The 27,322-nt window shown below is 42.9% G+C and overlaps 1 protein-coding gene across 4 annotated transcripts in view; it reads left to right on the top strand.

The window, feature by feature from the left end:
• Positions 1-576: 576 nt before the first annotated feature.
• PHF21A (PHD finger protein 21A) overlaps positions 577-27,322 on the top strand; it is a 186,206-nt gene continuing 159,460 nt past the window's right edge. For 3 of the 4 annotated variants that reach the window (XM_044680188.1, XM_044680185.1, XM_044680187.1), the window contains exons 1-3: positions 577-660; positions 1,675-1,691; positions 1,789-2,033. The gene's annotated coding sequence lies outside the window, so the exon portion shown is untranslated. Of the gene's footprint in view, positions 661-1,674; positions 2,034-27,322 lie in introns of all 4 variants that reach the window. The other variant, XM_044680186.1, reaches the window with a different exon arrangement.

Genomic DNA, 27,322 nt, shown 5'->3' with positions numbered 1-27,322 from the left:
GAGGGGGGAGGGAGGAGGAGGGGCCGGCTTGGCGGCGGCGGCGGCGGCGTGCGGGACTGGGCTGCTCCGGCCCCGGCTTGGCCCGGCCCGGCCGCCCTCCTGCACTTGGCCGCACTTCTCTGCCGCCGGGCCAGGGCCGGGCCGAGGGCAATGGGGAGCCCCCAAAGCCCCCAAGCCGGACCCCTAAGTAGTTAGTTGGAGAGATTGAGGGGCTCCGGGGCGGGCGGAGGAGGGGGGGTGTTTTCTTGGCCGAATCCGTGTCATCATCACATCCTGGTCAGATGTGGAAATAGTCTTTGTTTGGGTCCCCAACTAGGGGGCTCCCCTGCACGGCCCAGTGTGTGTGGGGCGCTCGGCTGGGCCTCGGTGGAGGGGAGGCGCCGGCTTTGACTCTGAACTTGGGGATGCTTTTGGGGGGTGGCATGTACCTCCTCTTCCTCCTTCCTCCTCCTGGAGAGGGTGCTGCTGCCACGGAGGATGCCCCCGCCGGGGGAACTTGGATTGGGAAGGGCCATTGACTGTTATCTGAGTCATGTATGGATACACTGGAGCATCGGATGGATTCGAACTAATGGAATGCCGGTTGTGTTTTTGTTTTTGTTTGCCCTGTAGGGAGAACTTGCCTAGGTGCACGTTCCGGAGGTGTCACTGGGGAACAAGGTGGGACATTCTTTCTGTTGGTTTGTTTTTGTGAGGAGGATAGAGTCCTGGGGGTGGAGTAGCAGCTTATCTCCTGGAGTGTGCTGAACACGACTGAAATTGAGGACTTGGAAAGCACTGAAGGACATACTTCAGCATTTGCACCTTAGCTTCAATCTGGGATCTGCTCAGGCTGGACAGTGAAAATAAATGGGTCAGCTTCACTTAGTTTTTGAAGACAAGCCCAGGATTTTTTTTTTTTTAAAGTTTTACAGTTTGGTTTACAGAATTGTAGAGAACCGTTACTACATAATTACTGAAAATGCTATTATTTAAGGGGGGAAAATCTAATATTCTTCCTTGGTTGCTCAGCTTCATGGGAAATCTTCATTGTGGGCCTAAAACTGATTTATTAATGACAACTTAAAATGTCCCTCCTAAAAAGGCATCTTTAAATCCTGGGCTTGTTTTCCAAGGGAGGAGGAGTTGGTGTACAGTTGAACTCATGTTTATCAATGAAATATCTGTGCTGAAGACTACATTAGGTTTAAAACTGCTTGAAGACCTTTCAGATAGTAGTTTAAAAATAACAGAATTCTAACTAGCATAATAAGCAAACTCACCGGGAACATTTTGGCTTAAGATTTTTTTTCTCATTCTCATCAACATAGCAATGCTTGTAATTTGTCTGGCTTTGCCCTGTGGGTCCTCTCACAATAAAATCCCTCTTGGTTGAGTGTTGCTGAAGATGTTGGAGTTATAAAAGAGTTTTAAAAAGTTACCATGCTGGGGCAGCTGGGTAGCTCAGTGGATTGAGAGTCAGGCCTAGAGATGGGAGGTCCTAGGTTCAAATCTGCCCTCAGACATTTCCCAGCTGTGTGACCCTGGGCAAGTCACTTGATGCCCATTGCCCACCCTTACCACTCTTCCACCTAGGAGCCAAGACACAGAAGTTAAAGGTTTTAAAAAAAAAAGTTACCATGTACTGTAAGCAAATTGTGCATAGAACTCAGACAAGACTGCCTTCTTTTTCAGATTTCATGGACCCGGAGGTAATGGATTTTTGAAAAAAGATCCCTACATGGGCCTCAGCCTGGTTTTCCAGAAGCCTCAGTGGTGAAGTGGTCCCTGTTTGTTTCCACCTACTAGGGCCCATCATCATCCTGGTCATCGCTGAGGCCATCCTTTAATCATCCATGTGGGTAACTGCTTCAGAGATAGATGCCCACTCGGCTTGTGTGGACAGCTCTGATTTCTGCCCAGTAGGAGGTGCTGCAGCGACCGAAGGCCGTTCTCCTGCTGAATTTTGAGCTTGGGCTTCCCACTGGTGTGCGGCGTCGGGGCCAAAGGAGTGACAGGTTAACATTCAACTCAGAGTTCCAGGAGTGCCTTCAGTAAGTCCATTTAAGATTCCATTTCTGAGTGAGGCGGCCGCTGTGTTGGAATGGAAGCCTTGATGGCCTTTTGTCGCAGGAGCATCTGGTGTGTCTGCAGTGTTGTTTGGAGTTAGCCTTGGTGGAGCTGGTCTTCAGGTTTGGGGAGTGGGGCTGAACACTCAGGGCACAGAAAGAGTGGGTTCCCTTTGGGGCGGTCAGCCTTTGACAAGGGCCTGGGATGGAGCATTTTCTCATGGCCGCATTTGCAGTTGATGATTGAAGTTCTAAGCCTGGCACAGTGTCCTGTCATTTGGAACAGGTCATGGTAGGCCGTGGTAGACATTTTAGCTTCTTTTTTGGTGGAGGGGCTATGGTTTTCCCAGGGAAGTCATGGCAGACATTATCACCAAGTATTGCCAACAGGCCTACCTGGGCCTAAAAAGGAAAAAAGAGTTATTCGAGCAGCTTTTCTAGCCTTCAGAGGGCTTCATCTTCTGAAACTCCCCCCATTTGAGGTGAATTCATGTCTTTGGAGGCTCATTGCTGTTGCTTAAAACTTTTTAAAAACTTAAAAGGTTTGTGGAGCTTTTTGGAATCCAGATAACTTAGCACAGTTCCTAGATAGACAACTACTGAAGCTTGAAACTGAAGTAAGACTTCTGGGACACCTGTACTTATCGGGATGTCCTGCTTGGTGATCTCTTTAGAAGGCACAGCCAGAACTGGGTCGCTACTGGTTGAGAACAGAATGAGTGCAAGGGAGAGTGGGTCCTGGATGTGTAGGGAAGTTTCAGGGGCTATTTGTTTAATTATTTTTTTTTATTTAAAAACATTTTTCCATGGTTACATGATTCATTTTCTCTCCCTGTCCCCTTTCAGAGCTAACAAACTATTTCACTGGGTTATACATATATTATTACTCAAATCCTATTTCCATATTGGGATTATTTGTTTAAAGAAAACTCTTGGTGTATTACTCTAGTTTTAAAATGCTCATCCTTTTCTTTTTGGAGCTTAGCTGTGAAATCTTTTCCCCTTATTAAAATTTGCTTTTTCATTTTCTCCCTCTAAAAAAAAATATGAGAACATGTGCACGCTTTGTTGTTTGTTGTGGTGGAAAGTGCTTTGTAAACCTTGAGGTGCTGCCTGCATCCACGGGAGGGATCACTCTCTGTGTTACTGCAGGGTCAGATCTGGTTTTGGATTGTAGGTCTTTCCTTGTCAAGTGTGGCCCCTAGGTGGTGGGGCGTCAGGGTGTCCCTTTGCTGCCCTCTCCCCCCATTCTTTCTAATGTGCTCACATAGCAGGTGTCATGGCATTTTCAATGTCACCTTGGGTTTTGATTTGCCCAGAACTTTACCAAAAACTGTCAAGTTTGTTTTAAATGGTACATGATAGTCTGTGATGCCTTTGAATTGGGATTTTTCTTTTTTTTTGGCTTTTTTCCTTGTTGTGGTAGGATGGAAGAAACTTAAAAATTTTTTTCCTCTTTCAGATATTTTTGTAGAGAAATAATTTAGGATTTAAACTTTGAAAGCTTTGAACTTTGTGGTTTTCTCTTGTGGGCCAGAGGGACTAAGTTTTAAAGACTTTTTGAAAATATACATGACACAATGTAAAAGTGATGTTCAATAAATTCTCATATTAGAAAGGAAATTGCCATGTGGATGAAAAACAAAAGATAAAAACAAAACTAAAATTTCAAGAGCAATATTAAATTGCCTGTTATATGGTCATTTTGAAATATTGGCTGAAGTTATAGTCTGTCTTTTCCTTAGCATTGTATTGTCTTGTAGATGTCTTCATTTAATCATTATTCCAGGGAGAGAATAAAAGCAAGTAAAGTTTCAAGCCTAGACTTTTTTGATAGAATTCTTTTTTTTATCCTTAGTGCAGTTAGATTTGGTTTCCTTTGAATATTTGAATCTACAGGTTATTTTTTAGGGAGTTGTGTTGACTCTTCAGGAACTTCTCTTGTGAACAATTCTGTAGTGCTAGATTTCCTTTGGTACCCTGTCGATATTTTGTCGATACCAACTTTATCAAATGGGTGGGTTTTTTTCCTTCTGCTTTGAGAATTAATAGAGGGAATGTGCTAACCCTGCATGCAGTTTATTCTAAAACATTTATTTCTCAATAACTTTTTTTCTTTGTATATTTTTCTGTAGGCTCTTTTAGGCTTTCCTGTTCTTCTCAGGTATACTGTAGATCAGGGGTCGGCAACCTTTTTGGCCCTGAGAGCCATAAACGCTACATTTTTTAAAATGTAATTTCGTGAGAGCTCACAGTGCTCACAGTGCGGCTCCTGTAACAGCGCCTGAAAAAAAAATTGACTTCATGGCTCCTGAAGAAAGAGCCATATCTGGCCCTCAAAAGAGCCAGATATGGCCCGAGAGCCGTACGTTGCTGACCCCTGCTCTAGGTGATACTTCTATTCAAAAGCACTCCTCTATATGGGAATGTTGACCTATAATTTTTAGGTTAATTTCTAAAGATTATTTGCCCAATGATCTTAAAGAAAAGCTGGTGATCTAGATGTTGTAACTGTCAGCCATTAATGCTCAAATCCATTATCTTTTTATCTTTCTAAAGTAACTTTTCTGTATCCCAAAGTTGTGAGTTGGGATGTGAACACAATCTCATTCTTACCTAGATTCTGGAAGTTAAAAAACAAAACAAAACTGGTCAGTTAGCCCTCTGAAAACTGTTAGAGGCTTGCTACTCAGAAGTTGTTGTGGAAGTATTTCTGTGGCAGAATCCTTTGAAGAAGAAAATGCTTCATAGGGAGAGAGGAAGGGAAGGTGGCCTAATAGGTTGGTGATCTAGGCATTCCTATGTCACTATTTGTGGGTCTTGGGGAAAAAAAACAAAACACTTCAAGCCAGAAGCCAGAAAGATGGGTTTTGTTTTATCGTTTTGGCTGCCTTGAGAATACAAACTGTCAGTACTTGAGGAGAAGGAGCGGCAGAAAAGAATGGATTATTTTCTCCACTGCAGAGCCAAGTATTGTTAACCATGTGGGTCTCTACTTATCGGCTCTTCTGTTCAGTCAGTTAACAATCATCAGAACCGGTAACTGGTTTTTTAAAACCCAAACTTGAAAAGAATCATAATAATCTCAGGATAAACTGGGGAATGGTAACCATGGCAACTGCTGTCTCTGGCCCCATGGACAGGGGTTTGGTGATGCTGATGAAGCTTCAGACCCTTAGGTAGCCTGTCACACAGATGGGGAAATGGAGGCCAGGGGGATTCTTCACATGACTGGAGTTGAATTGAGTTACATTTGTGAGCTAGCTTACCTTTTTCTTCTAAAAAAATTTTAGGAACTTGATTCCATTGCTTGTTTTTGGAGTTGCTACCGCCTGTGAAAGCTGTATGGGGCCTCCTGCCTAAATTTCCCTTAGCTTAAAAATAGTTGTGTGTGTCGCTACTCGCTGCCCAGGGTTGTCGTCATTGTCAGGGGCGGCGTTGGGGGATAGGGTCGGCTCCGGCCTGTACTGTTATTGGGGCTGGCCGTTCCCTTTGTGGAAATTACCTGATCTTTATTTTGTGTAGACTCAGATGGGTGCAGGTCGCTTCTTTCCATTGACTGTAAGCTGGGGAGGCTTGTTTTCTCCTTGTCTTGGAACCTTCAACAACTGTTGGAAGGCCTGGCCCAGGATAACAGCAGCTTCACATGTGTTTGTTGATGGCTTAATTGGGAACTCTGTCAGTCCTGGCTGCTTGAGGGCACCCACTGAGAGGTTGTTGAGGGGCTATGGGGGAGCTCTCTATTTACCAGGCCCATTATGGGGGAGAGTGATGGGCCCAGGCAGTCATGTGATTGATGTAGCTTTTCTTGAACTGATCCTCACAAGGCAGTTCTGATAAGAAACTCTGCAGACAGTATTTTTTGCCAAGTTTGGTTTCAGCTTGACCAAATCCGAAGCTGCTGTTTGTTGGTATTTTGGACCTTGAAGGGAAAAAGAAAACAACTTAGATTTTCTGCTGTTTTCACACTGTGCGTTATTTCACATGCCTATCTCAGCACTGCTTTGTCCGTGAGGAGGGAGCGGGGTAGCCCCTTCTGACTAGATCTTGTCAAGTCTTGAAAGATGGTCCAGACTTTTTTGAACTTCTAGTAGGATGCTGTGACCTGTGTACTACAAGTCCCAGGATGCAATGCAGTCTCTTGTTTGTCATTGGATGAGAACATTGCATGCTGGGATTTGTAGTTACTGCAAATTGCTTATGCCACTCTCTCACATTGTAGTCCATTTAATGAAAAGTGGGCCAGAGCAGAGGTTCTTTGAAAATCAGCACTGACTATCAATTGAGTGAACTTTGTTGTTGTTGTTTTATATGTTAAACTGTTAAACCTCGTAACTGAATAGTTTAAAAGCATTTTCTTTAGCTTTAGTTTCATTTTTACCAGCTTCTTTTAAAATTTCTGTTGATGAATCATAGATACAGATTTAGTGATTTCTTAGGGCTTTACAGGCTTTATTTTAAGTATACCTTGGAGTTCTGACGGAGGTGCTTATTAAGTATTTTTTGAGTTAAAGGTACTGTGGACAGCACTAGAACTAGGGGGTCCTTATCACTTGTATTGCAGTGTCGGTGTTGGCAGTGCCATATACCAGACTGTTTCCTCCTTCAGAATGATTGCATTATAGCTTAGTAGTTAAAGATGAACTAAAAAGCTTTTGGCCTGCCAAGATTCAAGTGTACACTTGCCTGTTTCTTCTGTAATCATCATTAGAATCATGTATAGTTTTAATAGTAGATGGGAATGCATATTTTTGAAAGTAATTTAAATGTTATTTGCAGTAAAGGACATCTAGAACTCAGAAGTTTATTTGGAATGGTATTGGGTTTCTCCAATTTCCTATTGATATTTACATGTTTAAATTTTGTTTGATTTTGAGGTGGGCCAGCTTTTCTACGTCATTAAAAATAACATTTTAAATACAAAAATGTATGTATATACATATAGGGGTCAGATAACTTGAGTTCAAATTTTGCCTCCCTCTCTTACTAGCAGAGCAAGTAATTTCCCTTTAGGGTTAATTATCTATAAAACGAGGGGGTTGGTGTAAATGACCTCTAAAGGCCCTTCTAGCTCTAAATCTATGATTCTGTGATCTGATAAAATATACAGAACACTTTGTGTCTATCAACAAAGTTGTGCAAATGTAAATTTGATCATTATTCATCATCAGAAGCCCAAGTGACAGTATCAAGATCTTGGGAGTAAAATCCTAGAATAGTAACCATGTGGGTTTTTTTTTTAAGAGTTGCAAAATCCTAGTGGTGAAAGAACTCTTACTATAATAAAAGTCCAACTTCATAATTTACAAGGAAACAGATCCAGAGAGGTTGTGACTTCTTTAAGACTGTCTACCTGTTTAGTGGCAAAGGAGCTAAGGATCAGAACTCTACTGACTTCCGGTCAGTCAGTTCTTTGTCTTTGGTTAATTCTGAGAATTTAAGAAAATTCAGATTGGACCAGTTTGTGAATTTGTATGTCTTTCCTGCACTTATTGGGGTCAGTTGAGAGATGAGGGAAGTGATCAGGATGGAAAATTATCATTTGAAAAGAACATCAGTGAAACTTAATCACATTTACAGAAGAGAGCAGGAGATACAGCTGAACAGTGCTAGTATTACCTGTTAAACTTAATTTAGACTTTAAAAAAAAAACCCCTATAATAGAGATTCAGTTTCATATGGAATCTTCTTTTCCTGTTGTTTATATAGAGATGTTTGTTTATGTTAATTTTTAAAAGAAAGTATATAAAAGAGAACTTAACAAAGTTGAAGGATTTTTTTAAATGATATTTGCATTTGTTTAATTTCTAGTCTGATTGATCAAAACAAGACTGAGTTAGTGAGCCTTGTGTAATATGATCTTGGCAAAATTCTGCTTTCCAAAATGAAAAAAAAAATTGATGACCTGATCCCATATTCCTAATATATCAGGAGTGAATGTCAGAAAGGGGCTCAGGTTCAGATCCTGCTGCACTTAGTTACTGTGTGACCTATGGAGAGTTTACTTAACCTGGACTCAGTTTCTTCATCTGTTCAAATGTGGGATGTTGAACTTAAAAACCTCCCATGCTCCTTATAGGTAAAATTTACAACCTATGGTTACCAATGGGAAGATGCAGAGTCATGTGTCTAGGGGTTTTCCATAGTCCTTGGGTCTTATTTTCCCCACATGTTATTTAAGGCATTCTCCAATTGTTTTTAGGTCCTTTACACTTTTTAAAATTTGTATTTGTGTCACTGGTGTAGACAAGTCCTGAACTAATACTTTTTTTAATCTGGAAGGGAGCCTGATTAGAGTTGTCCTGTCCATCTTTACTGTTTTACACGTGGGGAAACTGAAGCTTATGTCTCTGCTTAGTAATTTGTAAAAGGAGCCAGTTTGGAGGTCTTTCTGAGTGCTTGTTTCATTTTTGCCCTACACTTATTTTCTCTACTCCATGTGTAGAGTTCACAGAATATTAGTACTAAGAGCTACTCTGTGGATTTAAGAGCAAAACTATTCCTTTAGTAGCAATTATTTGAATACTTATTTACACAATAAACCCACTGTATTACTAGGAACCTTTTCTTCCATAAATAATGTGGGTTAGAATAGTCTTAATGTGCACAGGTTAGACATAAAATAGCTCCTTTGGAGGTGTTGAAAGTTTATTGTATCTGGGCTGACGTCTGCCATCTGATGTTTAATTCTAGAGTTATTTTTTTTCAGCCGAATAATAGAGATGAAATTCAGAGAGTTACATTTTTATAAAAAAAAAAAGGGTCAGATTCTAGAAAGATAAAAAAAAAATCAGGTTCTAACTGTGACTAGTGCAAGAAGAGTGTGTTCTGATAACTTCTGTAGCTCATGCCTCCTCATATTTTTCATCCACCATCACCTGGGTGGTTGATAAAGAGTGATAGGCCCCGGGGGGGGGGGGGGGGATGATGTGGGAAGAATTTGGGCTAGTCGTATATAAATTAAGACTGTAGAATCCTAAGGCTTCAAGCTTAGAGTTTCAGGATTCATATGGAAATCCTCAAGGTCAGTGTACATTGATGAAGTTGCTACAAAAAGTCTAGGTTTTGAGGTGGAGGCCAGAGGATAGGTTTGAATCAAGTCTAAGTGAAAATAAACTGTACATTTTATGTTCATCTGAAATTTGAAGAAATAGATTGATAGATTCAAAATCAAGGTTCTTTCCCCAGACAAGCTTACTTGATGAACCATTTAAAATAGGGCACGTTCAGTGTATCATAGGGATTGTTTTGGTTACTATGGAAACCTGAGTAATTAATTTTGATGCTTGTGTGTGTGTGTGTGTGTGTGTGTGTATATATATATTTTTTTAAAATATCTATATGTGTTTTAACTTAATCTTTGAATTCTCCTGGTCACACAAACAATTGTGTATGCTTGAACGGATCATGTGGTTGAGTGCTGAGTTTTAGTTTGGAAAGTTGGGAACAGTTTTCCCCTCCCATCTATATGGCATATGTATGATTAATCTCCATTGTTCTCTACTGTGATACTTAGACTGAAACTTCTAAAGGAAATTGCTAAAAAAGTTTTTTCAGTTCTTGGAAATCACCTCTGATATTAAAAATATTAGAATTTTTCCTATCAGTTTTGGTTGTTAGAGGATAAATGGTGACAATAGAGGTTAGAAATTTTATATTCTGAAACTTCCAAATAGGTGTGACCCTTCCCCTCTTGTTTGATTTACCAATATTTCAGAGGTTCTTCAGGTGCCTCGATTTCAGTACCTGCCTCTTGTGTGATTGTTCTTGAAATTGTCAGTCCAGACAAATTAAGCCTTACAAGGAAAGGGTTTGTGTTGTGTCCTCTTCTTTTCTCTGTTAACACTCCTGTAGAGACTGTTAACATTTCCTCCACGATGGTTATCTATTCAGAATTTTTGGGGTGTGGGTGTGACTTGATCTGTTCCTTATTTTTAAACTCTATAAGTTAGGGTATGTGATTTCAGAATTAAAGTCTGATGCTTCATTAGCACTTCCCTCCTAACGTACCAAGTAATGAATGCATATAGAACGTGATGGCAAATAATTTTTTCTTTGTTATATAATGGTAGATTTCCTTCGTATGTTTGTTTTGTATTGACTAAAGCAGTTAAAATATTTTTTAACATTTGGAAAAGAAAATTTGTTTTTTAAAACCCCCAAATTCTCACACTATTTAGGATTAATAAAATCTTGGCCAGCATTGCTTCCTCAGTTATAGACAAACTTGTAGGCATGAATCCACAGGGAGTCCTGAACATCACTCCTCTGTGAAACAGAACTCACTCTTGGATTTTTTTTCCCTTCAGGAGGGCTAGCCATACAGTCACTTTTCAAATCCCGTCGCCTTATTGGTTAGATCCTTGGATGGGATGCCAAGAGAGTATTTGGCATTATTTGACCAAAGAAGGCAAAGCTCACGTCTTGGGGTCCGGAAGAGTTCTGGCTTATTGCAGAGGCGAGCTGCTTGGATTTTAGAACACCCCTACACCTCATTAACCTGGGGACCCCCAAAGATCTCATGGCTCTCTCCTAGTCCCATGTTTACTAAATGAACAGGAGCTCACACTTTGGCAGGATTTTAGCTACAGAGTGCTTTTCCCACAGCCTTGGGAGGAGGAAACTGAGTCTCAGAAGTTCAGTTACCTTCCCAGTGAGGGTCTCAGACCTGGCTCAGCTGAATTTTAGGGCAGGACTTGGAGCGATCACCCCTGGTGTCTGTTCCCTGCCATGGGTACATGATCTTCTGGGAGCTCTGACGGAGCTCTTTGTCCTTCCCGGACTTTGGGGAGAGCTTTGGATATAAGCTTCTGCTCAACCAGAAATGCATCCAAGGATCATTGGCAGTTCTTTTTTTTTTTTCCCCTCTCCATTTTGAACTCTAATGTACAGGAAGAGTTTTGACTTTTCATTCTGAGGGTTTAAAACATCTAGGCAAATTTTTGTTATTCCTCCTGAGTTAGGAATGCTCAAGCCTGGTGCCGTGAGTGCAGAGTCCGAGGTACCAAGATACAAAGGGAAGGTTCCAAGGCAGCCATGGCCACCTCCTGGCAGTCTCTGCAGGCTGCCCTCCATCCCCTTCTGCCCAGTAAGTAGCCTTCCAGAGGAATTGGTCTGATTCTGCTGCTCTCCCACTCAACCTTCAGGAACTCCCTATTGTCCCCAGGATAAAATGCAGACTCCTCAGAAGACTTTCCACAGTCTGGCTCCAATTGACCTTTCAAGATTGATTTCACATTATTCCCCTTCAGGGGCTTTGCTTCAGCTACCCGGGATTGTTTATGAGCTGTTAGGAGAACGTGGTGTTCTGTCTCCTGCCTGCCTCTGTGCTTTCCCCCAAGCTTGGCCCACCCCACGCTGAGCTGGATTGGCCCCCTCTTTGGGTGCTCCCATCCTCGTGGGCTACCTGATCCCTCCTCCAGGGTCCTGTGTGGGGCAGAGGGAAGCCCTCTGAGGGCAGCGACTGCCTGCCTTGTCTTCTCCGAGTCACATCCCCGAATGTGCCAGGCAGGCAACTCTCCAACACCTGAACATTTGGGTTCTGTCTTGTGCTTTCCTGGGCACGGTGCAGTCCTCATTTCTCTGAGATAACGTCGACTCTTGCAGCATTTCCCCTTCAAAGTAGGAAACAAAAGATCATGGATGTGGCAGGGGCTTTTTGGGGTATGAATAGCTTCTCTTTTGCTCCAATGTGGGCTTCTCCAGCCTGACTATCCCCAGAGGTATTCCTGACTGTTAAGCTGCTCTCAGTACTTATTGGTTCTGTCAGTATCTCTCAGGCCCCACAGTGTCCTTCGGCCAAATGAAGTTGGGAATCGCCGTGCCAGGACGCTGTTGCCTGCCTTTAGACACAGTAGTAGAAGAGGCATGGCAGGCAGCTTTAAGTTGGCGTGAGCCTTTGGGGCTCTTTGTATCTTAAAGAAGCCACCTCTATTTCTGTGGAAGGGAGGAGAGAGAGTAGGCCTGGGCAATCCTTAGCCTAAAAGAGACCCCTTTATTGTTTTCTATGGGGTCCCTCCCAGGAGGAGGTAGCCCCATCCTCTCCCCTTTAGGAGTAGAGCCCAGGAGAGCTTGGGCAGCACCCTCTTCCAGAGGGGATGTTCCGGGATGTAGCCAGCCTGTTAAATGGAGGGGGTGGTTGCTGGCCTGCTGCAGCATTTCGGAGAATGTCCTCAAATCTTCTTTTTGCTCACCTCCAGAGTGTGGTCAGTCTGAATGATTGAAATTTCATGGCGTGTCTACACCTCGAATTATCCTGTTAGCGTCCAGTTCTGTGGCCCCCTGCGTCCCATCACCTCACCCTTGTATTCTTTCTGGGGAAGGGACCGATGCTTTTAACTTCCCAGGACCTGAAACGAAGGATCTCAGGAAAACCTTTTGTGCTGTTTATTTCTTTTTATTTAATCTATATGCAAAGCATATTGTAATTATTGTTGTTAAAGGGTTTTAAGCTGCTGATCTTTTTTTGAGTGGGCCTTTGTGCTCAGGGGAGATTAGGAATGCCAAATTGACAACCTAGTATAAAGAAATAATGACCAGTGAAATAAAATAGGAGTTCAGCTCAAAAGCAAGCCAGATACAAATGGGGAATGAAAATATCTTTTAGTAAAATGTTAGCATGCTGTACTTGGAACAGATGTCACATTAATTCAAAAGAGAGCCCAGAAAATGTGGCAACTTTACGATGTCAATGGAGGGAACTGCAGTGGCTCCCATTCTCCTTGTATCAAGTTCACAGCACCCCCAGCCCAGAACTGTTCCACTCACTCTTTATTTTCTGCATGTGTTACATGTACATATATTTAAGGGAAATTAGTATAAATTGAATGCTTAACATTTTGATGTGTATGTACTTGAGTACATTGCCATAGTAGTATGTGTTGGTTTGGAAAGCATCATCTCGTAGTGTGGCATTAGGGATTCATGTTTTAAATATGCATATCAAGGAATGCAGACTCCACGAGACAGTGACCTTTACTGTACCTTTCGAGGCGTGTGTATCATAATATGGAAAGGAGCCTAAAAAAGGAGCTTTTCAATAGAGGCCTAGTTTCTCAGAGTGTAAATATGGGCAAGTCACTAATACTGTAAGAGTTATTTTGTGCCTTTCTTGGCTTATTTTGAAGGTAATAATTACATTGGGCATTTACAATTTTTAGATAACCAGAAACTAACTAACTCTCTCTCTCTCTCTCTCTCTCTCTCTCTCTCTCTCTCTCTCTCTCTCTCTCTCCCCTCCCTCCCTCTCTGTTTCTCCTTCTTTCTGAGATGGTGTGTTAAAAGGCACTACCACCAAAGTCAAACTGCTAAACACTTGGATATCACTAGAGGAAAAAAGCATTTTTTAAAAAGAAAGAAAGAAAGGAGGGGAGGGGAAAGGCTTTGGAGAAGGGAAGACAAATGTTTCACCCAAGATTGCACCAGAGCATTTCTGACCTGCCCAACTCTTCTTAAGGAGCAGAGTTAGAGTGTGTATTTTCGTGTGGAGAGATGCTAACTGGGGGCTCTTAGCCAGATTTACAGCACACTGCTTCTTCAGCAGTGCAGTGAGAGAATCATTGGGGACGTATCCTCTGTGCCTATAGAAAATTCTGGTGCGCATGCTTATTATTACTCTGAGCTTTTCCCTAAATTTGCCTAAACACATGTTCTACATTTTAGGATTCATAAAATTTGGAGTTTTTTTTTAGTTAAATATGAAAAGGCAGTTTTATTTTCAAGCTTCGTAATTCATGTTAAAGAGAATTTAAAGATTATTTCTCTTCATTCTCATCTACTGCTCCCCATTTTTTCCTATGAGAAATGACTGAATTTAGAAAAATTTATATGGAGCGAAAACCCTTTACCCATCTACCCCATTCCCAAACCCCTTCCCATCTTTAAATATTGGAGAAAAATAACATGGCAGAGGAAAGCGTAAGGTGTCTTGGCCATGAACATTACTATGAGAAGACTAACTCAGTAGGATTAGGCCGTAAATTCAATAGTCTTTTAAATGCTTCAGGATCCTTTGCAGGCATTACCATCTCTTGTGATAGAAATTGTTATTTTACAGTGGATGACCCCAAGGCCTAGGGATGTTTCCATGGCCTCCAAAAGGCCACTTTGCATCAAGGTAGTGGCAAAACTGGCATGCACCTCACAGCTGATGGACTAAGACAACCCATTACCCAGTCAGCATAGTTTACATTGGGTCTGCTGCTTCCTGGGAAAACCTGCTCGTACTTACCTGCTTTGTTTTGTTGTGTGATAACTACAGGAATAGTTGTAAACCACTGGAAAATGTATAGAAAGGGCACATACAGATGCTCTCTTGGGCTACCATAGCACCCTGGAAAGAGTGCCGGCCTTGAGTCAGAGGATAGGACGGGAGTAAAAGGAGGAGACCTGACCAAGCAGGTGGACCCTTTCAGGGCCCGTGAGTGTAAGTGACTTGCCCAGGGCCATCCAAGGAGCTCCCTAATCACTGTGCGGTACTGCCTCACAGAAGCAATAGATCCGGCTTTAAAGCCCACCTCTGACACTGGCTGGTTGCATGACCTTGGGCAAGCTAATTCTTCTCCCTAGGCTTCAGTTTCCTTTTCTGTCAAATGAACTTGGACAAAGTGCTTTGAGCCTCCTTCTGGATCTAGTCCTGGCCTTTGGCAAGTCCCTGCCCCAGGCCTGGCCACAAGTATCTTGACTTTCAACTGAGGGGCTTGGCATTGACCACCATTTTCATCTTATGACAGTGGGCGCTGTCTGCTTGGCACAAGTTGACTTATTTGCCTTTTGGACTTGGACGTTTTGCCTCTGAGAAATTACCTTTTCCTGTAATTGTTATTTTTTCCTATATTAAATCATCATTTGTTGCCTTTGTTGGACATGGGAACTCTGGGATGAAGATGGAGAGGTGGGAGAAACATTTTGAAAATTCTGTTATTGGGAGATGTCAATATTTGGGTGTCTTGGCTCATAGCATTAGCTCTAACTTCTCAAACTTTTTTCCCCTTAATGAGAGTAAAACTAGTATCTGAGGGGAAGATGGTTTCTAAGTAAGCATAAAATATTTATTTTTGCATTACCTTTCTCCACATATCTGTCATTTGAAATCCTATCCATCCAAACCCTCTCTGAAATAATATTTCCTCTATATGCTTTAGCAGACCCTACTTCCATCTCTCCTGTGACCATTTTTCCCCTCTGAACTCTGGGCCCACTTGGTTATTTCTCTTTTGACCTTTTACACTCTCTGCTATTTATTGACACACCAGTCTTAAGGCTATCTTCTCTCTTCCCTTCATCCTAGAAGCATAAAATCTGTGTTGGGAGCCACCCAGACCAGCACTTCACTGAACCCAGAATGCCCCCTCCAGTGTAGCTGATAGATGGCATCCATTTTTGACTAGAAGAACTCCCTTTGGTGAGGGGATACCCCCTGCCTTCCAGCCCTCTACCCACGGTCCATTCCATTGTGGGTACCTTTAATTGGCAGGAAGCCTGTATTTGTGTCAGCTCAGCTCTTCCCCATTGCTTCAGGTTCTGCCAAGTCTAACTCTTCTTGGAGTGTAGCGGAGGGCTCTTGAAGTCCTTGAAGACAGATGTCCTGTCCCCAGGCCGCCTCTTCTCTGGGGGTCCCGCCTGCTGCTCCTTTAGCCTGCCTAAACCCCACACCGGTGTCCATTCAGGGTCCTTGGCAATGGTCAGTGTTCTTTCTGAAATATGATGCCCATAATTGAATATGACTTTCATCTGGGGTTTGACCAGGCCAGGGGACCTCAGCTCTGGCCCTTCTCGGGCCCAGACATCACCTCTCTTGACGTGACCTGATGTACTAGTATGGGATGGAGATGTATGGAATCTGCTCTTTCACACTGTTGACTCATAATTTGGAGCCTGATAAAAGCCCCGGTCTTCTTCAGACACCCCGTTGTGTAGCTCTACCTCCTGCTTTGTACTTTTGAGGTTGTTTGGTTTTTTTTTAATCCAAGTGTAAGACTTTACATTTATTTTTGGTAGATTTCATCATTTAGTTAATCAACACACATTTATTAGTCCCTTACAGTGTGCCAGGCATTGTGTTAATCCCTGAAGGGGGAAAAAGTGGGCTAAAGAGTGTCCCTGATGTCAAGGAGTTCCACGTCTAAGGGGGGAGATGGCATGCTTAGCCATGTTCAAACAAGGAACAACAGGATGAATGGGGGAGAATATCAGAGGAGGACTAGGAAAGAGACCTGCAGGAAGCCAGGGAAGCCAGTAGGTGGTGATGAGGGAGAACGTTCCCAGCGTGGGGGACAGCCAGGCCCACCATGCCTGGGGTTGGGAGACAGGCCGGTGTCACTGGAGGGTAAAGTGTAGGAAGAGTGGGAAGGCGGGAAGGGGATTTAATGGGAACTGCTGCAGCCAGCCGAGCGGAGGATGGATGTGTCCCCCAACATTCTAGACTGATGAGACGTTTGTGGATCCCTACTCTGGCATCCAGTGTTTTTGCCTCCCCTCCTAGGATTGTGTGATGTGGGTGCTTGAGAAGCAGGACCTCTGGGCCAACCACAGACCCCCAAGTCCTTCCTTTGGGGACTCAGTCATTTCCAAACAGACTTTCCCATACCATTAGCTGCCCACAGTACTTCTCTCTGGTCCACAAGAAGAGATTTCAACTAATGACTTGCTAAAATCTGGGGGAAACCCTCTCTCCTGTATTCTCCTGATTGAAGACAAGTGTTTCACCTGCTTAGCTCAGTGAAGGAGTTGAATGAGGTGGCCTCTGAGGTCCCTGCAAGCTGTAAATCCAGCATCCTCTCTCTTTTCTTCGAAAGTAGTGTATCCTTCCTAAATGCTTGTTGAGTCAAATTCACTGGATGGCACTTAGGCCTCTTTCCTGACTCTGACTAGTGTGAGTTTTAGGATAACTTTCTTGGACTCAACAAGCACAAGGAGATGGAGTGTGTAATAAGGAAGATAGCAATGACAAGTTACAGAATTAAAAAATTCACAGTTTGAAGGGACCTCAGAGATCATGTCTTCCTAGCACATACCTGAAACAGGAATCTTCTCTACAAAGGATTCACCAAATGGCTATCCACTTTCCACATGAGGGCTTCCAAAGATGGGAATCTTCACTATCCACCTGAGGGGCTCATTCTACCTGCAGAGTGACTTTAATTTGAACTCTTTGTACTTATTTAAGAAAATGTTTACTTTTGAAAGGCCATAGGAATACAGAGAATTAAGATTGTAGACTTAAAAAAGATTTTTTGAAGCTTGAAGGAACTCCAGAGAAAGGACACAATCCAAGATCTTTTTGATTCTAGAAATTGGAAACCATTCAGTTCTACCAGCGTTTATTCTGGTCCTCGAAGTTGGCCTCTTTGGAGGTTCTATTTGTCCCTCTAGACTTCTGTGGATGAGGTCTGACAAGTAGTTTGATGGTGGCTTGGCATCACCTTTGGAGGGGTGTGTGCATTTGGAGAAACCTTTGCATTATAAAGTCACTTTGCTCCTGGAATCTGGGTGAAATAGAGAAGAGTAGCTCCTGCCTCCGCCTCTGCCACCGCCACAGCTCTCCCTCCCCACCCCCCCAGCTGTGGCCTGCTGGCTGTTAGGGGTCAGGCATTGATTTGCTGACTTTTAGTGGACAGGAGATAAGTTTAATTATGTCCTCCTACCCCACATGGTTGAAAGAAATCAAGAAAAGTCTTTTCATTAAATAAGTACATTTGGTCTGCTGCTTCTGTGAGCCTGATGGCAAAAGTAAGTCAGAGTTCCTCAGTAGCAGAGAAGGTTAGTATAATTTCCTTGTAGTAACTAAGGAAAAAAAACCTGGAGTAGGTGCTGGTAGAGTACTACAAATCTGACTCTAATGCCATGTTGTTATGTAGGAATAATTTATATTTTGTTGGCATTTCATATTAGTAAAATACTTTATAGCCATTCTTTTCCCAAGTTTTGTAAAAGAGTTTTTAGGAGATTTTTTCCTATGTCTTTGTGCCAAGGAAATGGGAGGTTTGAGCAATTAGCAGAGGTAGTTTTTTTAGTGGCGGTGCTGGGTTTAAATAAAAAAAAAAACAAACTGGGCATTTAATTCACTATTTAGGTTATATAGAACATTTGAGGAATGAATGAACAATTATTTCATTGGAAGCTTTCACTTTGTTTTCTTTTTTATTTTGCTTATTTATTATTATAAACCCTCTATCTTCGAATTCTTATTGGTTCCAAGGCAGAAGAGGGATAAAGGCTAGACAGTGGGAGGTTAAGTGACTTGCCCAGGGTCACACAGGAAGCATCTGAAGTCAGATTTGAATCCAGGACTTCCCTTATCTAGGCCTGGCTCTCGTTCCACTTAGCCACCTAGTTCCCACCTTCATTTTGCTTTCTTGATATATATGTGTATTAAATTGAATTTTTTGCTGTCAAAAACACCTGGTGTGAATATGTGTGTTGAAGTCTTTAAAGGATATGTGGGAAATGATCAACTTTTCATTAAACAGTAAACTTTTTTTTAAAATACTTACTTTTTATCTTAGTAACAACTTTTAAGATAGAAGGGCAAGTTAAAGCCAGTGGAAATGTGCATTGGCCATGGGTGGGGGGAGAGCAGGGGGTGAAGGGGAAAGTAGGAGCATGAATTATGTAACCATGTTAAAAATGAATATTAATAAATGTTTAAAAAAATTTAAAAAAAAAGCTGGGGGGAAGAGGAGGGGAAGCTGGGTAGCTCAGTGGATTGAGAGCCAGGCCTAGAGATGGGAGGTCCTAGGTTCAAATCTGACCTCAGACACTTCCCAGCTGTGTGACCTTGGGCAAGTCACTTGACCCCCATTGCCTACCCTTACCACTCTTCTGCCTTGGAGCCAATACACAGTATTGACTCCAAGATGGGAAGGTAAGGGTTTAAAAAAATAAAAATAAAAACTGTGGGGATAGTCCTTCAATTTGATAGCTTTAATCCAAAGAATGCTTACCTTTTTAAAAGAATAAAATATATTAAATAAAGTTTAAAAAAAAAAGATAGAAGGGCAAGGGGTAAACAATTGGGTTAAGTGACTTGCCCAGGGTCTCCCAGCTAGGAAGTATCTGAGACCAGATTTGAACCCAGGACCTCCTGACTCCAGGCCTGGTGTTCTATCCACTGAGCTGCCTATAAACAATAAACTTGGAAATGGTTGGTACAGGTTGCTGAACTTTTTTTAAGGTTTAACTTTTAAGGTTCCTGGTCATCACATATGTCAATATGCCACAGTAAACCGTATCTAGATGTTGAAGAAAGACCCCATGAATTATGGAAGGATCACTTCATGTTGAACAAAATATGGTTGTCTTGCTCCTTCCATCTTTGGCCTCCTGTGGGTTGTGAGCCCCAGTCTGGCGCTAGAGAGGTTGGTGCCACCTGACCAAGAAGTGCCTGAAGTTTCACACAGACAATTTAAGTGTGCTCCGCAGTTATTTTAACGATCCTGGGTTCCATTTGAAGCTCGTCGTCCTTTGGCATGCCTTTATTTTTATCTGGCATGGACATGGAGAGGGCTTGATGGCCCTGGCAGTCGTTGGGCTCAGAGAGGAGGCTTTGAGTTCGGGCGGAGGAGGGAAGCCAGGGTGGGCCTCGCTCCTCTGTCCGGAGGTGAACACAGGCACCTGCAGGGCATCTTCCTTGTCGAGCGGCTGCTCAATAGGTGATGCAGCCTCACCTTAGGATTTCTTCGCTTTTGTTAGTTCAAATTTGAGCCAGCCCAGTGCATGGAGAAGCAGGCGTTGGGAGTTGTGTGGCTAGGCCCCAGGGCCGTGTACTGAGGATGTACCCATCATGGTGCGAGACTGCTTGGAGTATTTAATGGGAGACATAGAGGGGCTTTTAATAAGCTCCCTATGCGCCAAAGATATGTTTTCAAAATTTCACTTAGGAAGACTTTGTAGTATTCTCCAGTAGTGTTCCTTCAGAGCAGGAAAGCCTTATCTAAAGAAAACTTACTCCTTTAACCGGTATTCATTTAAGTAGGCTTTGCTGTGCTTGGTTTCCATGGAAATAACGAACAGCAAACGTTATTTATAAGGTAGAAGTAAAATAGGGTGCCTAATGGGACCCCCTGCTGCTCTGATGAAGAGACTTAGCAAAAAAAAAAAAATCCATGCTCATGGGATTTTTTTTTTTTACAAGGTTAATGGAAGCCCTGATTTCAGCCTTCTGTTAAGAGAACATATTTTTGGTTTTAAAGGCTAACATTAACATCCAGCAAACAAGTCCTTTTGGGGAATCTGTATTACTTTCACTTTCAAGTTTTAAGATCTCTCTGTGTGATGAGGGCTTTGGATTTCAGACCCTCCTTTCTCTGTTCATTTTGTTTTGTTTTGTCGATTTCTCCCATGTCCTGTTTGAATTTGCCAGGAACATTTCAATCCACAGATTCAAAAAACGTTTAGTAATGACAGCAAAAAAGAAAGAAAAAAGAAAGAATTCAGTGTGCTGACTGAAATCCGGAGTTGTTTATAATGTGAAAAATCAGAAACATTTTCTGAGTTTGGAGCCTTAACTCAGGGTTATTTTTTATTTGTGCTGTGTGGCTGAATCTGCAGGCAGAGAGAAGATTCTCATTTTCTGTGGGGTGATGGAATCACTTTTTTTTTCTTTTAGAGATGGATTAAACAATCCCCAGTCCTACTTGATTCAAATAAATGGCGTTAATTTTTTTTAGCCTTTGAAATGTAGATTTGGGCTATAGTCTTGGCTTTTTTCCCCTCCTGTACTCCTCGGTGTGAGAAATGTGCTAGGCCTGTTCTTAAGAGTTTTGTAGGCCTGCAGCAAAGCCTTGTATTTCTCAAGCCCCCTCAGGTGAAAGAACATCATCATCCTCTGGTGTTCGTGTTTGTGTGTGAGAGAAACACTAATTTTTCTGTAGCCTGAAAGGCAAGCACCTGCTTATTTTCCAGCCTGCTGAATGTACTAGTTGTGTGCTGAGAAATAAGGCAAGATGGACCCCAAAAGGTGCCGTGATTTGTATTTCTTGAGTTTAGGGCAGCCTGGGCTGGCTGGTATTTGGCTGGACTGCTCTGGGCTGGTTCTGGCCGTGGGGCCAGCCCCAGTGTGCCCATGCTCGGATGTCTGAAAGCCAGGCTTGGCGTGTGCTTGTGGTGCTATCAGGGGAGGAGTTTTTGTTTTCACTTGGGTTTTTGGACAGACTTTTGGCTCTGGCTGATCTAGCTGAGCTCTGTAGTGTGCCTGGGCCTCCATAGCGGCCACGGCCGCAGCGGCAGCAGCTTTTGTTTTGTTTTGGTTTGGTTTGCATCCTCCTGGATTTTTTTTGTGTTCTAGGGGATTTCTTATTGTCTTTGTTTCTCTAGTTCCCTGGGCTTGTCCCTTGGTATTTCAGAATGGTTTAAATTTGTGAGGACAAAGCTTCTCTTGTGTCTTCCTTAATCTGCTGTTTACCTGTGACCTTCTTTAGTGACTGCTTGAATTATCTACCAGCTTCAGAGACCCCAGAATTTGGGGTCATTATCCCATTGCTGGGAGCCCAACTCCCAAGTAGTTTTCCTAAATGCAGAGCTGGGCATTGAGTCTCCTCCTCTGCTTCTGCTTCCCACCCAGATCTGCCATTAGTGTTAATCTGAGGCCCTTGCTTAAATCCCTGGGCACCAAGGTAAACCCACATCCTTGGCACTCCCTCCCTGACACCTTACTTGTTTTTTTGTTATTGATGGCAAGAGTTTGGGTCCTGGGGTTACCGATTGTTATTAAAATAGGAGTCGTGTTGTCAGGGGATGGAGGATGATTTACTCATTCTAATCTGTAATTAAGTAGTTGTAGTTAGGATGGTGATGATTAGACTCAGAAATGTTTACAAGCTTGTGTGCTGGGAAAGCCTGGGAATCAGGATTTGGGGCCCTGCTTAGTGGCATGGAACGAGATGGCTCCTTGTTTCAAAGTTTTTCATCTCAAGCACCATAAGCAGTGATTTCCCAAACTGGGGCCCACCTCATAAAGAATAGTATTTAAATGATCGCCGATCAGTGGCTTTGGGTTTGTTTTTTTTAACTTAGGCCTCTTCACATTTTCAAGCTTTTGTATAGTCTGTAGGCCAAAGGATAGTTTTTCACAGGTTCTGCTTTGACTGTCATTCTTTGGTGCCCTCTTTGCCCTTAGGATAAATGGAAATTCCCTACAGGCCCCTCTCACCCCAGTCTGGACCCCTCCTCCCTCTCCATCCCAGCTTCACACTGCCCTTAGGAGCTATGTGTTCTCACCACCCTGCATACCTTACAGACTGTTCCCCAGTCTGGGACATTCCATTTCTTGCCTTCTCTCCCCTCTCAATTCTGCCTTTCAGAACTATTGACTTCCCCCAAGGCACTGTCCAGGTGTCATCTCTTTCTGGAAGCCTTCTGGGATCTCTACTCTCATTGCCACCCCTCCACTTATTGCTTGTGTTTATGTTGTTATGGTATTATGGCATTTATGCACATACCATATCCTCCCAGCAGGGTGTAAACTCCTGGAGGACAGGCACTATTTCCTGTTTTTGTCTTTGTATTAATTGAAATGAGCCCTGGCACTTAGATGAAGTTTTTTTGGTTGTGATTCAGCCACTCTTTTGAGAAGTTAATTATTCCTAATTTCTGTAAGAGGCCTTTCCTGGTCCCTCCTTGGGGATGTTTTATTTAGTTGTTTATTTACAATATTTGTTTGCTTATTTATTTTAAAGACTAGATCTTCCTGGCTTTCCCAGGTTAGACTGACCCAACCCTGATCTGTATGGGAACATGGCCCTCAAGGATCCCCACACTCAGCTCCTGGGTTTACAGGATTGCACCTAGGCCCAGCTATTTTTACCTTTCTTGGTATTTTGGACAGTGCCTGGCACTTTGTAAGTGTTTAGTAAACAATAGGTAGCATTCCTAGATCTTTAAGATCTTTACTGCTGGTATTTCGTTAGCTTGTCCCAACAAACAAATGACTTGCCTAGGGTCACACAGTTGCTGAGTTGTTTGAACTCAGGTTCAAAGAATAAATGCTTGTTGATTACCTAATATGTACATAATATAATGTTAGAGGATGATCTTCACAAAGAATGCTTCTGTGTCCTCCATGGTCTAGTAGGAGAGCCAGGATAGAAGGCAGGCAGGCAGCAATTATTAAGGGGCAGGTAGGTGGCACAGTGGATAGAGCACTGGGCCTGGAGTCAGGAAGACTCAGCTTCCTGAGTTCAAATTTGGCTTCAGACACTTACTAGCTGTGTGACCTTGGACAAGTTACTTAACCCTGTTTGCCTCAGTTTCCTCATCTGTAAAATGAGCTGGAGAAGGAAATAGCAAACCATTTGGGTATCTTTGCCAAGAAAACTCCCAATGGGATCGCAAAGAGCTAGACCACTGAAAAAAACTCAACATTAACAGCAAGGTAATAAGAGCCTCATTATGTGCCAGGTGCTGAGGAGAGAGCTACAAAGAATGAAACTACCCCTCCCTGCAGTGAGCTTCTAGCCTAATGGTAGAGACAATGGGGACTCAGTGAGTAAACAAAGGGATGTAAGCTTTTAAATAGCTAGAAGGCAGTTTGGAAGGGAGGCCATTAGCAGCAGTTTGGGCTTCTTGGGCCCAGGGAAGGCTGGTGGAAGAAGGGATTGCTTTCCCAGGTCTGGAGGATGACCAGCCGGTGGTGGAGACATGAAACAACAGATCGTCCTATGTGGAGGACAGAGAAGTTGGTTTGGTTGGGATTGCAGAGTACAGAACCAGAGAAGTGTCTGTGGAGGATGGAAGGAGAGGTTTGGGCTCCATTGTGAAGGGCTTCAAATGCTTAGCAGAAGCTGGATGTGAGGAAATGCCAGAAGGGGACCACAGAGAATAAGCAGCCAAGGAGTTCAGAATGGGCAAGAGAAGTGAGGGTTGGAATGACTGGGGAAAGCCTCATGGAAAAGATGGGGTTCTACTTGGGCAGAGGGGCAGACTGTGAAGAGGCCAGCCTGATTGGAGCAGAAAACTCATGATGGAGTGCATGAATGACAGATTTAAACTAGGTCAGGACCTTGGAGGTCACCTGGTCCAGCTTCTGCATTGCCTGGGCTCAGGAAGGTCCAGGTTATACCCAAAGTGGGATAAAGGCTTGGGGAGGCATGTACAGTCACTAGGTGGTGGAGGACATCTTTGGAGTCTCCAGTTTACCAAGCAAAACAAATGCAGCGAAAGTTCCCTGTTGTCAGGTGGATGTCTGCTTTAGTGATGCTCTTTCCTACAGTTTATGACTCCTGACCAGTTGCTGTTTTCCTGTTAGTATCTTTATGGATCTGCTTTGTTTTGTGAACAAGTCATTTCATTCTTAAGGCCAAGAAATTTGGATTCACAGTTGCATTGTTGAATTTGAAGAGTAGTCCTTGGAATGGGAAGGACCTATTTCATTATGGTTTTAATCAAAATCTTCCTTGTCTGATTTTGGGCTTACTCGTTAGTTTTTAATTTATTTTCTTAATGCGATTTAATTATTATCTGGTTTGTGGTTTATCCAGCCTCTTTGCAACTCCTTGAAGTTGCCTGCATTTTTTAGTAATTTCAAACTCATCATAACCTGAGCTAGAAGAGCATCTCAAAAGGTGAAACTAAATGTCCAGTGAACTTTGCTACTTTTAGCTTGGAGAAGACATTAAAATCCTTAGCCAGAAAAGTTTTGGAGTATCTGTGAATTGTAATTATGTCTCTTAAAAGAATCTATTTCCTGTTACTCTATATCCAGTCAGATCCAATTATTAGCAATGAAAAAGTACAATCTTATTTAACATTCCTTAATGTCTTCATAGTCTTCACAATTTGCAGATGGAAATTTAATATTTTAAAAGGATGTATGCTATGGTAACAAACACTGTATTTACCTTTTAAAGTTTACAAAACCTTTTCCTCAATGTATATTGCACCTGGCATAACATAATATTAATGGCATAACTATTAAGAAGGTGAAAGTTTTGCTTATGCACATAATGGAACTTATCTTTCCTCTCAGCCTCAACTCTTCTCCAAATTTCCCCATATTTGTGGAGAACACAACTGTCCTCCTGCCCTCAGCAGAGTCAATACAGAACCTCCTCATTTGCCACCTAGTCCAGTGTCTCCTTGGCAGAGAAGTTCAGCAGCTTGCTGATATCTATTGAAGGAGAACCTAGCTCCTCTTCAGGAAGTTCGGCCCATTTCTGGATAGTTAGAATTGTTAGTTGTTTCCTGACATCAAGTCCAAATTTGCCTCTTTGCAAGTTTCCTCTGTTGCTCCTAGTTCTGACTTGGGGTCAGGGTGTGTGCAGGGAGAACAAGTCTAGCCTCTTTGGGGAATACTTGGGGAAAGCTATCCCATTCCCTTGGGCCTTCTCTTCTCTGACTAAACATTATGCGTCCCTCATCCGTGATGAACTTATAGGCCCTCTGTCCTCTTCATCGCTCTTTTTCAGACACTCTGCACTTTATCATTTTCCTTCCTAAAATGTTCCTAAAGCTAAACAAAATCCCCTCCATGTGGTCTGCCTCGAGCAGAGTCTCTGGGGATGATCCCATTTTTTATTGGCCATGTGGATACACATAGGAGAATGTAGGAGAAATTGGAACTCCCCTCTTTTGGCTGTCCTGGGCTGAAAGCTTCTGTGGATCTTCCTTGACTCTTCTCCCCCCATATCTCCCAAGTCATTTACCAAGTCCACCCCTCCAGTGTTTTTGGCCTGGGTCCCTTGAGGTCCATTCACCACTCTAATTCGGGCCTTCCCCACTAGCTCTTTCTTTGGTTTCCAGAATCTGATCTCCTTCTTCCTTTACCTTCCGCACCCCTTTCAGAATCATCCTCCTGAGCCCCATCTCAGAAATTTTCAGTGCCTGGCCTAAAGTAGCGTGCCCCCTTCTCCTTCACTACGCTATACTGTGCCTATCTGGGAGGTCTTCCCTTTGCCTCTTAGAGTCCTGGGTGCAAGGGCCAGCTGCTACCAGAAGCCCTTTCTAATGCTCCCTCTGGATAACCCAAATTTACTTAAACTGCCTCCCCCAACATAAGTCTGCGGGCACTGCCCCCACCTACACTAGGGAGACGCTGAATAAATAAATGGTCCTTGAACGACATTGAACTGTTGAGTTTAACAGAGATCAAGAGAGCCCTGATTGGGAACTGGAAGTTTTTATTGAATTTGGTAGATTAATCATAGAGTTTTTTGCCAAGTTGGGGAAGTAAGACCATGAGTTGCCATATTTATCAACAAAAGGAATAGATATTTAAAATAAACTTATGTGTTCTGGATATAGTTTTTCAATAACATGTATATAGTTTAAAAAATAAGCATGTGTATTTTGAACTTGTAACTATCGTAGGTCTTTGTGGGGAGAGAGTCTATTTGTGCCACAAAATGTAGATTATTTCGGTGAGGTCAAATGTAACTCTTGGTTTAGTGGCCTCTTGATCTTGGACAGGGCTACTAGGTGGCGCCATAGTCCCTTACTAGACATAGACACTAGCTGGTGACCCTGGGCAAGTCACTTAACCCTATTTGCCTCAGTTTCCTCATCTGTAAAATAAGAAGAAGGAAATGGTAAACCTCTTCAGTATCTTTGCCAAGAAAGTCCTAAATGGGATCATGAAGAGTAGGACTAGACTGAAAAACCAACTGAACTACCATCTGGGATGAGTAATAATTTGCATTTCAATAGTCTTTTATCGTGCCAAATTCAACACACATTTATTAAGCAAGCAGTTGTTGTATGCAAGGTGCCAGAGATATTCCAACCAAGCCAGAAATGGCCCCTGCCCTTGGTGTGGAGTTGGGAGTGGGGAAAGGATGTGCAAGATACTTAGGAGAAGGGAAATGACCAGGTGGACCAGGAAAGGCTTCCTAGTGAGCCGCGGAGCTGAACCTTGGAGGAAGCTGGAGGCCAGGGAGAAGAGAGGCAGGCCTGTCCTGTCCAGAGCTGTGGAAGGAGGAGCAAGGACAGCCACCATGGATGAGCTGATCTCACTGAATTGGGGAGACTTGAGGGCATTGGTGGGAGGCTGGCCTGGAGCCAGGCCTAGGAGTGAGGATGGGGGTGACCCAAAGATTTCATGATGTTATTCAATCTTCAGTCTTCTCATTTAAATATTGATCATTACTCCCCGCACCCCCCCCCCAATAAAAAGCTGATGGCTGGACTAGAAGTATTGTTTGGCTTGGCTTATTCCTTGCTTGCCATGGTGGAAGGATGATTTCTGCTGCTTATGCCCTGTTCTGTTAGCATCCTGGACTCTAGACTTTCTCTGGCTCCACCATCCAATAAGCCAAGTGGCCTTCAAGCAAGTTGAGAATTTA

The sequence above is a fragment of the Gracilinanus agilis genome, chromosome 6, assembly GCF_016433145.1.
Source record: "Gracilinanus agilis isolate LMUSP501 chromosome 6, AgileGrace, whole genome shotgun sequence".
In the NCBI taxonomy this organism is placed as follows: Eukaryota; Metazoa; Chordata; class Mammalia; order Didelphimorphia; family Didelphidae; genus Gracilinanus; species Gracilinanus agilis.
This window is presented reverse-complemented; position numbering and strand designations above follow the sequence as displayed.